The 17,348-nt window shown below is 33.1% G+C and overlaps 1 long non-coding RNA gene across 1 annotated transcript; it reads right to left on the reverse strand.

Moving 5' to 3' along the window:
• Positions 1 to 640: 640 nt before the first annotated feature.
• Positions 641 to 4,408, reverse strand: LOC128163590 (uncharacterized). Its single transcript, XR_008240823.1, has 2 exons — positions 3,048 to 4,408; positions 641 to 2,350 (listed from the first exon to the last, which is right to left on the reverse strand). It is a non-coding gene; the product is annotated as an uncharacterized LOC128163590 (long non-coding RNA).
• Positions 4,409 to 17,348: the final 12,940 nt, after the last annotated feature.

Below are 17,348 nucleotides of genomic sequence, written 5' to 3' on the forward strand. Positions count from 1 at the left end.
GATTAATACTTGGACTTATAAATATACTTTTGTAAGATATCAGAAATCCTTAGATAATATGTACATATAAATGAGAATCTACTCAACGCCAGGAAATTTGGAAACTCAAGCATTTAAATTACACACCTATAACATTTTGCTCATCCTTCAAATAAGACGCACGTTAATTAATGTAATAAATTTCTACAAATCTACAAGCATGAAATACGAAGGGTAAAAAGTTTAGGTGCACAACCCATTTCAATAAATATTTATTACAAATATATAGCTTGATTAACATTTCATTTACATAGTTTATTTACATATGGATTCGAGTTTAAGCTAAATTGTAAATACTTTCATTTTGCCCATACATTTGGAGTTGAGCCCTACAAGAAACAACTAGCTTTAAAGAACAATATTCACCGAGCCGAAGGCGAGATGAATATTGTACTTCGAGGTTGGCTCAATCAATGTATTGATCGAAAAACAAGCAATAATTGTCTTCGCCTTATTATATGGTTTATCGACAAATTGATAAAGGTGTATCAAATTGAATGCTATCATGCAAAGATCGTAGTTTGAGGACATATCGGAACAAACAGAGAAACGTGATATGTATTTACTTCACTTACTATAAACATAAACAACAACATACATGTACCATGTATAACAGCCAGCTGTGCGTGTGCGCTGGACGCCGTATTTATTTCATTTTACTTTCAACACAATACTTAAATACTTAATATATTACAATTACACCATACAACATATTTCAACCAGACATATTTGTAACAAATTAGTGCATGTAATAAAGTTATATTGCGCATATACGAAACATATGCGAAGCGCATCAGGGCCGGCCAGGAAAAAACTAGAGATATAAAATATTTTTATCATAAAAACTCTAGAAAACCTGTGTCCGTAGCCAAGTGCCGCTGGATGCTGTAATGTTATGACGGACCTCATAACTTACAAACATAATAAAAGACACATCCATATGCAATTATATAAACACATGTATATTTATTGCTTTGTACCTTAATAAAAACTTTTTTAACTTTTGATGTCACTCCGCTTGGAACGGCGGCTAGAAGTGACCCACCCTCAAAAACCTGTTCTTTGCTACCATTGAAAACCTTTTTCTATTGGTCAATTTCTGACCAATACAATACATATAACTTATAAACATGTGGTCATTAAAACAACATTTCCCCCTTATTGCTATCGAAACGCGGGAAAATATAAGTATTTACTCCACTTACTATAAACATAAACAACAACATACATGTACCATGTATGACAGCCAGCCGTTCGTGTGCTAGATATTTCAAATTATGGGAAAACGACTGTAATTAAAAAAAACCAAGAGACTTTGAAACACGTAAACGTTTTTCAACTGAATCCACAATATACCCATTCTTTGCACTTTCACTTTTCCATCTACCATGCCTTTTCAGACACCTTTCGTCTACATTTTAATTTGCAGCCACAGTCACTCCCCCTGCCCTCAAAGAATGAAGCCCTATATTAACATTCCCCACAACAGATTTAATTAAAGGTTATATATTATTTCTGGCAGCAGAATAACTAACTTTTTTGTTTTTACATATTAATTTACAAATGCCCTTTGACCTAAAAATTGGTCTGAATATGAAAAAAAGTTTCTCTTCCACATCTTCCAACAGATCCAGATACCCTTAGTACATATTTACCGGACAAGCCGCTGGGTTCCCTTTCGATATCAAAATTTCGTTTCCTTGACAGTATTGGTCTGTCTTGCTCTTCCTTATAAAAACAACCAGGTGATCTTCGTTAACTAACACATCATTAAAACACAGAGAACTAAGCTTGTCGAATCGTAAAAAACCTGCAAAACTGAACAAAATCATCGTGAGGTTTCTAACAATTAACAAATCCGTTGAATCCGAGAATTTTTCACATAATTCTATTAACACATCCTTTGTTATTGGATCCTTTTCGTCAACAGATTTTGACGCTTTTTTCCTCGCTGCTTCCTGTATAGATGAAACATCAGAATTTTTGGTCGGATCCGGTAAACCAACTCTGTCATGCGCCCATTTAATCGCATACACAGCCGAATTTACAGGATGCTGCGTTGCACCATTTTCTACTAGATGTGTCAGATATAATGCGACATGAATCGGATTCGCCGGCAGAGCACTGTGTCCTTGTGACTTTATAAAATGTTCCCATCTTTTGAAAGAGTTGCAATATGTCCTATTGGTGTTGTCACTTTTGCTTGATAAAATAAGAACACTCATGTGGGGGCAAAGGTCGTCCAAATAACTGCCAGGTTTAACTCCACTGTCCAGTACTACATTCCGTACTCTCTCCCGTAATCCTAATCCTACAAAATCAAAATTCAATTTTTAGGAAAAGCATATCAAACAAAAGTCCTATTTTCCTTATTATTCCATTATTTCCCTTTTCTCTGCATACAGCATCTACATTTTTAAGCTTAACTACACTTCTCACATACCATTTAAAACTACCCTCCTTGACCAACATAGGCCAAAACGGGGCAGATTTCCATTCTGGTATTTAAGTACATTAAAGTACATTACAGTACATTTATGTTTTTCCTGTTCAATCTTTCTAACCACTTTTTGTATCAACCTAGGTGGTCGTACAACCCAGTTAACACTATTTGACCATAACTGCGCAAATGCGTCAATTCCACTGGTCTTAGCACAGTCGTATTTTGAATTGAAAACTTCACATTTATTGTTATAGCTAGAAGCAAATCTGTCACATGTATGCTTGCCCAATGCTTCATCAAAATATTCATATACTACCTGTTTAATTGACCAGTCATCGCAATCGCTCAGAGTGTCTGCTTTTGTATTTTTTGCTCTGGGCAACCAAATGCAATTCAAATGAATATTTTTCTCTTCACACAGACTATGCACTGACATGGTTTTGTCTTGCAAAGCCTTTTTCTTACTACCCACCTTCAATATGTGTGGCACATTTTGATTATCTGAATTCACCTCAACTGAGTTGTTATTCACGAAATATACAGAGTTATTCAATATTCTCCTAACCGTTTCCAGCTCCCTCCAAGTGGAATTCTGAACGCTTTCCCGCTCATTCCAAATACAATACCATTCGAATTCCTGCTGTTCATCCTTTGAACATAAAGTCAAATGACCTCCATAACCTGAATCTGAAGCATCACAGAACAATGCGATTTGTCTAATCTCTGTATCTGTTATCTGACTCAAATGAGTACCTTTTTCATTCATGTTTCTAAATTAGTTACCCAAAACTGAAGCTCATCCACCGCCTCCTGACTCATCATAATATAAAAATTCCAACCGGATCTTACTAGTATGCAATAATACAAGTATCTTGTTCTTAACCTAACCATATCACCAAACACAGTCTGTGTTGAAATAATCTGTCCAACTACTGATGCAATGGAACGAACTTCAAACCACTTGAAACCTGCTGTATAGCCTTCCAAAATGTTTTGAATATTTCCCTTGAGTTTCTGAATTCTGGGATTAGACACCAATAACTTGTTAATTTCTGTGTTCCATACTAACCCTAGCCATCTATCTCCTGCGTAGGTTTCCACTGACATCAGCCAAAATAAAACCCAAAGCATTTAGGTCCGCCTGTATTTCTGAACTAAGAATTTCCGCACTCTCAAAAGTTTGAGAACCTCCTATGCCATCATCTAGATACATGACAACTTTGTGACCTTTTGATCTCCAAAACTTGACAACCTCACACAAAACTTTTGTAAAAATGTATCCAGCGGTACTAAGACCAAAAGATAGAACATTGAAAATATAATATTTTTCTTTCCACTTAAAACCCAAGTATTTTTTATACCCTTCATTTATTATAATGTGGTGGTAAGCGCTTTTCAAATCAAATAAAAACAAAAAATCCCCCATTTGAAACAACTCTCGCTATGTACTCGATTCTTCTTACTTGCGTTTATTCTTAAACAAATGTGGATTAACATGCCTTGCATCTAAAACCAACCTTCGTTTTGATTTGTTACCTGCTACTGTCATTGGATTAACCACTGTAGGTTTTCCTATAACCTCCTGCACACAACCCTTCCTTACCAACTTTTCTATCTCTGGCGACACAAACCTGTCATCGTCTATAGCAGATTTATTGTTTTTAATCTCTACAGAACTCGGAATAGTAAAAAACGGCAAACTATAGCCAAATTCAGTAACACTCAACACATACCTGCTCGCTTCAATCGAACGCCATTGACCCAGATTACTTCTCAGTCTACCTAACGGTGATTTACCTGTCTGTACCTCTGTTTCGCTCGACTGATTACTTTCTGAACATGCAAATGCAAATCTACTTATCTTTTCATCTATCTTCTCTGTGTAATCTTTTCTCCAGTGTCCTTTCTTGTGGCATCTGTAGCACTGTCCGGATCTCCGTTGGACCGTGAGATGTTTTTGCCTCGTTGGAAGTGGACGGATAGGGCCTTAATTTTTCCCGTGTATCTCTCCGTCTCTTTATGCGTTCGTCCTTGACCTTTCTCTCGGCTCTGGTTTGTGCTTTTGAAATTCGCTTTTCGTCTTCCGAGCCTGAAGCGATTGTTTTTTTTTACATATTCGTCTACTGCTCTCCACCCAGCGGCTGAAGAATCTGCTAATTTTATGAGTTTTTGCCTCTGTTTCATTAAGTCATAACCTTCAGAAATCTTCTGTCTCGCTTCCTGGATGCGCTTCTCTTCCAATATGTTCATTCGCCTCCTTAATTTTTGTCATCACTTTCGCGTTATGTTTGTACTGCTCTTCATTCTCGCGTTTTTTAAACTTATATCCATCTGCAAAAACTTGTTCTATTTTAACGCTTCTTGCCTGTCCGCAGTAACTTTCTGGTTTTCGTTAATATCTTTCTGTTCTGTAGACAAACGACTGTCCAGAATACTCGAGAACTGACTCAATATTTCGTTGTTGGCTTTTTTGATTGTCAGGTTTATTTGCCTTTGAGTATCGTCCGCGTCCATTTTGATGTCACTCGCTTGAAACGGCGGCTAGAAGTGACCCACCCTCAATGGGTGGACATTAATACAACATTTTCCCGCTATTGCTATCGAAACGCAGGAAAATATAATTCATTGGACGATCTATATTTAGTTCGATGCAAAGAAAATCAAATGTTATATTGCCCTCTTTGGTCACATACTTGTAAAAACAACGTTTTATTTTTTCTAGTTTATTGGATATCAGCCAATCAGAGAGCTTAGAATTAATCAATCATATACCAACTCCGAATCTTTACTCTTTCGGGTGTGACCGGTCAGCAGAAGATGCTCACTCCCCCGTCGTACCTCCGTCCTACCTCTATCTTTTTAGAGGTCCGTGTTGCTCTGCTTTGAATTTGTATTTCGTTTTATGGATTTTTGAGATGGTTGACAGTTTGTTATTGTCATTTTTTCATCTTTTATTCTGATAATCACAAATAGGTTCATATTTCAAAGTTTCGATAAATTTGATCCTTTTTTTTTACATGTCTATATACAAAGGGCGTGTACATTGAAAAATATACAATCGTTACCAATCAATTAATATAACGAGCTGAAACACAGGATGAATCTCTGCCATTCAGTCAACTGAAATGTGTCTGAAAGGTAACTAAAACGTGACTGAATGGCAGAGCTTCATCCTGTGAAAAATGCAGGATACGAATAAAGTACAAAACATTTATTAATGTGTACAAACTAATAATGAATAAATGAAAAAAACCTGATATATGTATTATAGTCAAGCGGTTTTATTTAGACAGTTTTCTAGAGCAATGAACTATTCTAGGTGCAGGTAATTATTCCCTGTGTTGTACAAAGAATAAGCATCAATTTCGATGTGAAATGCTTTTTTGTGCGGCATTTACAAGTATTGTTTTGTTTTTATCTTTTCATGTCATTTTATGCAGTTCATAATAAATCTGAGTAAAATTAATAAATACAGCCTACTTGATGGGAAAAAAATTATAGAAAAACATGAAATATTTTTTTCATGTAAATGAATATAATAGTACGATGAATATTACTTTGATTTCCGATTTAACTCTGACTTTTAGGTATGCTTTGTTCATTTGAGAGAGAGAGAGAGAGAGAGAGAGAGAGAGAGAGAGAGAGAGAGAGAGAGAGAGAGAGAGAGAGAGAGGGAGAGAGAGAGAGAGATTGTATTTCTCTTAATTTCTGTACAAGCTAAATAATACAATGGATGGGTATTCTTTAGAAAGAAAATGAAAGACAATCAATTGTATCAATGCTTAAAGCAGAATATACCCTGCAATTCGATGTTACTTGTATATGTTTTATTTTTATGACCGGCTTTGGCCGATCACAGGCATCCGGAAAACTTCAGTGTTTGCGCTTACATTACACTTTGCGCAATTTTGTTAACTATTAGTGACAGCTTTATGTAAATCTTAAATCAGTAGTGCTATAACTATGGAACATTAGTACAATTATTTTGTCTTGAGATTTAAACATTTATACAGTTACACCTGATATTTAAATGATGTTTTGATTTACTTTACATGCGCAAGAATTTGGTTCGTTCTAATAAACGTAAAGTTGATTCGTTCCCTGCTTTTTCGGGAAAAAACGCCATCCATCCTATTAATGCATTTTGTACTTTTGGCATAAAAGAGGTTCTTGCTAGCAAATGATATCACATGCAGATTATTCTTTTAAATTTAAGTTTTAAATCTACAATTTTTGCTTTCAGTTATAATATTCCAGACATCGTTTCATCGATTACACGTAGTACAATACCCATAATGACGTCATGAAATAGACGATTGTTTGTTTGTAGCAATTGTAATAACTACTAGTAATTCAATATATACAATTCATTTGTGAATAGTTAAAACCCAAACAGGATATAAACACGGTGTTTGCTAACGAAGAACACCCAAACCACCCACTACACCCAGAGCAATTTCCGAGTATTCGCACTAAATTGTTGACTGAAAGGTCTGAAATAGTGACTGTAATGCGTAGTTTACTGCCCTCTCTGTTTGTGTTGTTTATATATTTTCGCTAAATGTACTGCAGTATAGTAGTTAAAAAATGACAAAAACAAAAAGAAAAAGAAAGAAACAAAAACAAATTACAACAAACACATAAAACAACACTATAAAAAGCCCCCGCCCCCTAAAAAAACTGAGTACCAAGCTTTTGACTGACAGGTCTAAAATATTGACTGGAATTTATTATAAGTTAGTGCATTTTTTGTTCGTGCTGTTTACATCAGAGCAGATAGTTATTGTAGTTTATAGATGACAAAACTTCACATATTTCCCAGAACCTGTTTTTCTGCATAACATATTAAATTTTTTTCTGATTAAGATGATGAAAAAGTACCTGTGTATATCAAATTGTTGCCGGGAGAAAATCCATGATGTCTTTGGCAATTAATTTAACAATTCCTGTAACGCCATTATTGCAAAACAATCATCGCTATTACGATTCTCATTTCGATGAAGGCAATATTGCTTTGCAATGAAAACATTTATTCCTTTTTCCTTTAGAAAGCCAAGTAAGAGGATAGTTATAGTAATCCGTAGTATTTTACTGAAACGGCCAAATTTTTACATTTAATTCTAATATATAATATTTTAAAAATTTTGTGAAAACATTAGCATAAACTCCTGTCAGCTAAGAACCATAATAATGTAAATTTGGAAATCAATAAAATTCCAGACAGTTTTTGAAGAACCGTGTAATAGTTTTCGTTTTAAAAGGTCTTTTGGACAAAGTTCTTTATAATATTCATTATCTAATATCATTGACTTTATTTCCATCACCACTGGAATTTGAGACAACAGATTCCTGCCCAAATGTTATTTTTTTCCTCCTATTTGTATGTTTAGTTTTAAACCGTTGTCAAAGTTCTTGGACGACCATTACGAACTGAAGGTTACGGGTCAACTTAAAACAGCAGGTGGGCTTCGCGTGAATTAATGTTTATTGTTGAAGAAACTACTACTACAAAAATCATCTGAACCTCCGTTTATGAATCAGATGAAACTCAGCAGTTCTACAAAGACGTGAGTAATGTTTTATGGTATAACCATCTTAGTACGTTTCTACAACACCACAAAGAAAAAACAATGTTTGATATACGGAGAAACATGTAAATTGATTTATTTAATATTGACAGTCTCAATGTAAACAAGTATTGTAAATTAGAACTCGATTTAAGTGGACTTTTATACAAATAACTAAATATTTGTCCAACAAATAAAAAAAACGTAGTTATTGTTTAACGAAGAAAATAGTTGAATCCAGATTTTTAGACGTTAACAGAGTGGTATAAGATAGCCTTCATAATGCTGGTTGGCATGGTCGTCTTCTTTTAATTCTTCGTCAACTTCTTCGCGTGTACAGGCAAGCGAGTAATGAAGATTTATCTAGATATACGATATATCTGTTCAAGTCAAATTTGTTTTTAAACTTGAAAGGACATGTCTTTTATTAATATATTGGTTAAAAAATAGCAAATGAATGAAAAGCAATAACTAGAAAGTGTAATACAATCGAAACGAAATACAATATCTCTATCATAATAATGAATCATACTCTTGTTTTTCAAATGTGTCGAATTGCAATAAAATGTACTGGATACTATATCACCACATTTACAATGTAACTTTCAACTGTTGGCTTGAAGTTAATAAATATGTCATTTTAACTGATTTTTAGGGTCAAGACATGTTTTATTTTTTCAAAGTATATAATACATACTTCTGGTTCGTTTAGAACTATTTAGGCATAGGTACACTTACAATGAAACTTAGAAAATGTACAGTTTTGGAACATGTCTTTTGTTAAGGCTCGATGATGTTTTAAGTTTCGAAGGAAGCAATCATAAATTTGATAGGTAAACTCCCAGCTTTCCGATTTCTCCGTCTAGTGTCTTGATCTTAATCGTTGTCGAATCTTGCCTTTGAAGAAGGACACTCCCAGCTGTTGACACGGAGTGACAGTCAGGTAATGACTTCACAGTGATGTTAGGATTAGTTATAAAGTTATAAAACGATTTATTTAAGATTAATAAGCATATGTTTGGATATCGTCGATACTATAACACACCAGGTCTTGCAGACAAATTGAATACTGCACGGTAGGCGCTATGAATTGATAAACTGTCTGCAGTATCTACTGTTTTATAGGACAGACAATATCCAAAAAGAAAAATCTAATGCTTATATTTACATTTTTAACTTCTTGCATAGTCCACAAATGCAAAATACCTCAAAATCATCACTATATATCCTGTTGGTAAGTTAAAATAATGGAAAACTCAACTCTGTTACGTTTCACTTAATAGCGTTCACTGTTTGTGACGTCATAATAAAACTCATCATTTAACCTTTCAGTACCCTGTGTGTGTTACAGTGTGCTCCAAGTAAAGATATAAACACCGTCTTGGGGAATCGTGAAGATCCCGGACATAGAGTCATAAGTTTGTTTTCACTTGATCGAAGACGGTGACATTACCATTCGCAAGAACCTAATCATTTATCATGGCTTGAAAGGCGATATGCTTATCTGGGGTACCTAAAGAAATATCCAACAGAGAGAACGTAAATTTAAGGTAGTTAAAATTTTCACCATATGACCTGTGTCTGTTGGGTATTGGAATAAAAAAGGAAACACCTATTGTCAATACCTATTTGTAAACATGCATTAAAAAAGTGTAACTAACGTTTTTAATGTACGCAATCTTTAAACATGCATACATGTATATATATAGGGATCATTTGAATTTGCAATGGCTTTATAACAGTTAGTATCCAGACCCCCAACCCTACACCTTGCAACAAACGAGCAGCTTTGATAACGTATAAAACTAATAATTCGTTTATCATATATGTACCTGTACATCTTTTAAATAACGCTCCCTTCCACTGAACCTGCGAAAATAAAGCAATCCACGAAAATAAGACCCGACAAAATTTGATAAAGACCACATTGTGTAAAATGTCGTAACAAACTATCAATGATCAATGAATTTGCATATAAAGCTGAATAAAAACGTATTTCTTGTTTATAGATAAAGCAGAAAATAAATCAAAGCTCTTCAACAAAGCGTTTACCTAATTCAGTGCTGCCATCGTGAAAGTTTCCTTTATACTGCATTCTATCCTGTAAGTAATCTCTATCTTATCTTTTTCATTTCATCCGTATTTGAAATAAACGTTAATTGAAACGAAGTTTGATAAAATGATTATATCATTGACTAACTATCAACCAATGTGTAATTGATATATAAAACCAAAAAACTTTCAGAACGAGGAGTTTCATCTTAATTGTGTATTAGTAATATTACATTGCACTTGTGGTGGTGTAGGTAAAATTATGCAATACAACTTTTGAATTGTATGAACTATCTAATAAAGACATTACTTCTTATTCAAGAAACACATATATAATGGCATGTTTAAACAAGTATTCCTTTTAAAGGAATGATCGGCATGAAATATCATTGGTCAGCTCTGTTTATATGATTTCCGAAATGGCAAGGCATGAATGAGCTTTACTTTAAGTAGGCGAATTATGCTTCCGACTAATATTCCTACGCATATGTGAAAAAAAACCCGTGATTTGAATCATTATGTATGAGACTCTATACTTTTTTTAGTTTCATAAACAGATAAGATTACCGTTTTAGTAATCTACGTCCAATAAAAGATTTAAATAAGGTTGTCATTGCATAGTAAATAAAATAGGGCAAGGCGCAATGCGTGCGCAAATAGTTAAATTTGCCGGATGCCTCATATGGACTCAAAAGAAACACAGAGGAAATGAGAAACAGATAATATTTGTATGATTTCCCGGGTTTATTCTTACTACCTCAAGCTGTCGTTTCTCCTAAATTTTAATTTTGTTTCCAAATATTATAAAAGGTTTTATTCTCTATAGGTTTGATTTAAGGTCAGACGACACGTTCCTCAATTTCCTATAACTTTTTCCAAGAATTTGTTGATGGCCTACTGCTATTTTGACAGACTTTCTTGCAAAAAATTAGCGTACCTTACCAAGCATTTCTGCAAAATACTAGAGTATGCAATTTCCTATATAATCTTTTTGAAAATACATTTGAATTGTTGATATAAGAATAAATACATATACAGCACAGCAAAATTCACTAAATTGGAACTCTATCTCGGCCGGGTCGGGGATTTGAACTAACGACCTCTAGAGTCTATACGCTTATTCCAGTGAGCGGCCACGGTTCTAACCACTCAGCCATCTAGACACATGACCACATCGACTTATATTTTAATCATTTTAAAAATAAGTATAAAATCAATATTTTTTATTGGAACTCTTTATTACGAGGAGATACAAAAAAGATTCTCGAGGAACGTGTCGTCTGACCTTAAGAGGTTATCAATAAAAACATTCCCGCAAATGCAAATTGACACATTTTTTCACTTGTTTTCTTTCAGCAAAAAAAAATTTTCTGATAAACTTTCTTGAAAATATGCGCCATTTTTTGTACATTAAGTTAACGTCGACATAATTATTTCACGTCATACTCAACATCGGAGTTGAACAGCGTATATCGAATTCTACGTCATAATCGTCGATAACTAACGGAAATAAATGAGTATTAACAACCTAAGACTGCCGGAAAGGGGTGTGTGATTGATAGAATCATTCATTATTTGAGTATGGGATAGTGAAATTCAACCGAGGGGACAATATTCACGGTCTAGGAAGAGGCTTTGCATCTTGGCCTTGAGGTGGAATTTCGCTAACCCACACGAGAATATAATGAGTGATTATTTTTCTCGCATTATTTCATATTTAAAAGCGATGTCTGCTAATGTTCTGTTATGACGTTCAAAAGAATCCTTTCGATTTATCCCTCCCGTGCTTCAAATTGCGCAAATCAAAACGACATTTTTTCTGTAAGAATATGATTAATTGTTATTAGTTAAGCAAAACAATTGCTTAATGGATAATTTCAATCCATCATTCGCATTTCCCTACAGCAGGCACCGTTTGTTTGAGGTTTAAAGCAGCATAGAATTACACAGTGTGAGGCAGAAAAATCTCACACTTGACAAACCGATCTCACAACGATCACACAATGCGAGAACATTTTATTACACACCGCCAAGGTTTAATACACACTAGTAGGCGATTTTTCGGTTTATATTGCACAGGGCGGTAAATTATATAAATAAATAAATAAATAAATAAATAAATATATATATATATATATATATATATATATATATATATATATATATATATATATATATATATATATATATATATATATACACACATACACACACACACACACTCTTCTAGAATAACGTATCTTAGATTTCAATTAGAATTGAAAAGGGGCATATTTTCTCTATTTTTTTTTTTTTTTATATTTTAAGGATTTTAGCAGTCGAGACTTAAGCTTTTGGAATCAATCCCTTAATTTGTTTCAATAGCCAGTATAAAAAAAAAACGCTGAAAAAAATTCTTGTTGAAAATACTGAAATAGGTATCTAATATCGTATAAGTACATGCAACTCCTTTAAAATTCATTAAGTTCCAGTAAACTCCTGAAATACCATGACAAAGAGAAATTGTTAATTAAATACGGAGCCAATAAAAAAAATACAACCCCCTTTTCACAATATGAAATCTATTCAAATCTATTAAAACAACAAAACGCAAACTTGGCGTTAAATAGTGTACTGTGTGTCTGTAAAATGTAAACAGTTTTATTCGAACAGTTCCGCTTCAAATTTTGTTTCGTTCTTTCATTTTGAAATCTGAAACACTTGTTTTATAAACACGCTCAATGCAATTTATATAGCCCATTGAAATACAAATATACAGAACTATACATGTACATGTAAGGAGTGAAACGAGGAAATGGAAATGTAGTGGTAATAATATTTGGCAATCTACGTTTTAGTTGCAGCCTCTTGAGATAAGACTGTAGACAGAATTTGTCGATTAATGGATTGTAGAGAGGATTTTGTAAAATTTCTGGAAAAAAAATATTCATCCTCTGTTTGTAATTATACAATATTCTTCACTTAAAACACCTTTAAGAAACCAGAAAGAGCAAACGATCCATCAATTAATCTTCTTGGCTGTAAAGTGAACCCTTATACATGTTTGAAATTTGTTCTATGAAATTATTTGAACTTTAAAGACTCTCAAGTGCCAGGGTTAAGAGTAAAAGTCATGTCTTCTATGAATACAGATTACATGGATTTTAACTTCGTAGGAAGTCTGAAGCTTTTGACAAAAAAAAAATGAAAAGAAAAGAAACACAAATACAAAACTCAACAAAACAAACAAAGAAACCGCGATATTGAACAGATGTAGCAAGACGGGTAAATAAGTGGAAATATTTATTGTATCAGAAAACTTATTCAATCACGAATAAATTAAATGCGTTGTGAATGAAAAAAGTTTTAGTTTGATGTCCTGTAGTTAAATCGTACGTCATTTTGATATACAAACAATTCTGATGAATAAATAATGTCACTGGAATATTCAAAGGGCTTAAATCTTTATTTATATATGTCTTCATTATGCAAGATACGTGAAGGTGTATTCAATCTTGAATCTTGTATCTATAAATATGGAAATGTTTTGAAAAAAACGTTTTATTTGGGCGAGGCTAAGAAACCAGACGGCCAAGATTCCGCGCCTTCTTAACGAGCCTAAAATATCGCTTATATTTTAAAAAAGGTGTTATGTATTTTGCTTATCCTGCAACAATATAAAGCATTTTACGCCTAAAACGAGCTATTTTCGACACAATGAAAAGTTGAGACACAGGCGCCATGGCGTTAAGGTCAACATCTAATAAATGAAAGGTGCCTACAGGTTTATCAATTCAAGGTACATATTCTTTTAATGGTGCTTCTTACCCATAGCTTTTTTTTGATAGGGTGTATCGAGACTTAAAGGACTATATATGGTTTGGGCCTAAAATGGCCCCCTTAAATGAACATTGTCATTTTACTGTAATTCTTTGTTTTATTTGTACAAATATACATTTGAAGTTTTTTCATAATTTTCATTTTGATTTTAGTGCCCATATTTTAAAAATATGACATACAGTTTACCTTTTCCCGCCATTTTCGCATTTTTAGCATAAAACGGCTTGTTTTGAAGCAGTTTTTCTTTAAGGAGACATTGAGCGACTGCTTGAACCAAAAAAATATTTTCGCCAAAGAAGTATCTATCCAGTACTTATAAGTGACAAAACGTTCGTTCTTGTTCAAAGAGTCGCTCTATATTTCCGATTCGAAAAAAGGTCAGAGAAATGTCAATTTTTGACTGTTTTTGATTGAATTATAAAAATAGCGTTACTTCTGACGTCATATACTGTCAGTGAGTGCGTATTTTATAAAAAAAAAAAAAACAATAGGTGAAAAACATATTTTAATGTCAACTCTTTTATAAAATAACACTACAAATTAATGTACCTGAATCACTTTAAAATAATCGAATTATGGTGGCCAAATTTGACTAATATCATATTTAGTTCTTTGTGGTGAACACAATGAAAAGTCATGTTTTAGACTGTCATTTTCTATGTAATATATAGAAAATAAGTATAAAATCAATGAGTTTTGTCCATTTTTTTGTAATGAGATACATCTAAAATGCCTACAGTTTGTCCAAAGACGGCACTCAACAAGCTCTTGACTTTCTCTTTAAAAAATATGCCAAATTTTATATTGGTCCGGGGTTACTTTTCTCGTGAGTCATTAAAGAATGTTAAATAATTGTTTATTAGCTCACCTAAAAGCTCAAGTGAGCTATTCTGATCACATTTTGTCCGTCGTTCGTCTGTCTGTCTGTCTGTCTGTCTGTCTGTCTGTCCAACCGTCCGTCTGTAAAAGTTTCACATTTTAAACTTCTTTTCTAAAAACCCTTGACCAATTTCAACTAAATGTGCCACAAAGCATCCTTATGGTAAGGCAAATATAGATTGCAGAAATGAAAGTCCGATCTTTATTCAAAGCGGAGAAATCCTCGAAAATGTAGGAAAAAGGGGGGGGTGCATTTAAAAGTCTTCTCAAAAACTACTGAGTCAGATTCAACGTTATTTAGCAGAAATATTCCTTGTGGAAAGAAAATATAAATTGCAAAAATTATGGGCTAATTCTGTTTCAAATCTGAATTAGTACGAAAATAATAATAAAGGTAATGCGTGTTTCGATCAGATTATAACTTCGGGTTCGGTATTCCATACTTCTAAAACGGGACGGTGTAAAAGTAGGTTCTTTGTTTAAAGAAGCCATGTTGAATGATAAACGGGTCGATCTCACAAATGTTGTGCAACAGTTTGCGTGCAAAGGGAATGTTTGAAACATGCAAGATATATTGGTGCCGATTTTGTGAAGTAAATTGAGGTTAAATATTTCAGTGCGTTGACAGTTTTCATACTTGACGGTTGTGTTATATTAGCTTGTTTTGATTTTCGTTCATTTTCATAATAATGCCTTGTAACCTAGGGAACTATCGCCTGTATTTTGTAATTTTTACGTATCAAATCAAACATAGACTTCGGTAATGTCAATGACAGTTGATTGTTTACCTGCGCAAATAAGCAAAATCTGATGTATTAACAAATTACTAAAATACAATTCATTCTATTGGTAAATGGGTATGATTTTTTATATAATAGTTGATTAATGCAATGTGTTTTGTTAAAATGCTCAGCATTTTCTCGGGTTTATTCAGTTTGAATAGAGTTTAATATCGCTTACGGAAATATGTACTAGGTATATACATGATACATTTTACCAAAAAAAATGGTTTTAAAAACGTGCCTGTAATAGTTTGTGTTTTGGTCTTCAATTCATGTTCATGACTGTAGTATGGCTTAGTCTTATTTTAAATTACATTAAAAAATTGTCAAATATATGACTTGGAACCCCTACCCCCAAACAAACTCAAATATAAACTGTTGCCCCCCCCCCTTTAATTGTCGAATGATCTTTTAAATTCAAAATATAATTTGGGGTCTTAAAAGTTTTATAAACTGGTAAAAATTGTTATTCTTAATTTTTTTTTTTTACATTAAACCTTGCATAATTGACAAATGATCTATTGAGATATGATGAGAAGTCATATTTCTACCTGGGATCAATAACTAATATTCATTGACAAGTTAAAATTATGGTACAATATCCTTTGAACGCTCATATAAAGTCATTGTTGCTCAGGTGAGCAATGTGGCCCCATGGGCCTCTTGTTTTTTAATATCATTTCTTTAAAGCCGTAGAGTACGAGAAAAAATATTTCACCAAATCTATAAGGACTTCATAATGGATCTAGCACCAAAAAGACACTCTGAAGACCTTGATAAAGCAAACATATGACGTCAGAGTTAATCTAAATTGAATCTAAATTACTGTTTTTAAGTATTTTTCTTGTGATCCAAATAAATAAATTGATCACTTTCCTAAAACTTCAGGTATTGGTTAATATTTTCATCACAATATAAAATATTAACACGTTGTTAGTAGTTTTCACACATAAGACTTAGACCTAATTATCATTAATCAAAATAAAGAAAACATAATTAACACTCGATATTTTGTAGAAATATCAGGTATAATGGAAACCGACATTTAATTATTTTCTTTACGACGCAGAAATGTTTTATATTTTTCTTTTCTAAATCACGCACAATGTAGCAAATCCGTGAATTACTGCTGTCATATTGAAAAATAATGATTTTACTACCAACGGTTAAATTAAAGAATTGCAACGTGACATCTTAACAGTATGTCTTTACGTATTCAAGTATTCAAGCTTGTAACTTTGAACTGTAATGTTTGTTAGCTTTCATTTTTTCTGCCATTCGTTTTAAAGCAAATTATATTACTGGTAAACAATTTCTATAATTTAGCAATTAGTTGGCAGTTTCATGTAAATCGCAAGAAGCAAGAAAAGTGTTTTAGATTGATTTAATCATCATTAATTAAAGATGTGACTTAAAGTAAATAATCTATTGTAATCAAAATAAAATGCTTTTAAAATAACATTAACAAAACAGGACAGCAGTCACATGTAGCATGTTTCTTAAATTGTACAGTTGATGCTCGGATATTTGATTTCCATAAAGAAACCTTTAAGGGTCGCTACGAAAACCTCACATATTTTCCATAGTTAACTTCCAGCAATAAAACGCGTACGTCCACGGGGGAAAATTCTTTCTCAAGGATTTGATTTATACAATCTATGATAAATCATACTCAAACATTAGTTGATCCATATCGAGCCATATTATCGTAATCAATGAATTCTACTCACTCTAATATATAAATAAAATACCGATTGGTGAGTTAGA

This window comes from Crassostrea angulata, chromosome 9, assembly GCF_025612915.1.
Source record: "Crassostrea angulata isolate pt1a10 chromosome 9, ASM2561291v2, whole genome shotgun sequence".
NCBI classification, from domain to species: Eukaryota; Metazoa; Mollusca; class Bivalvia; order Ostreida; family Ostreidae; genus Magallana; species Magallana angulata.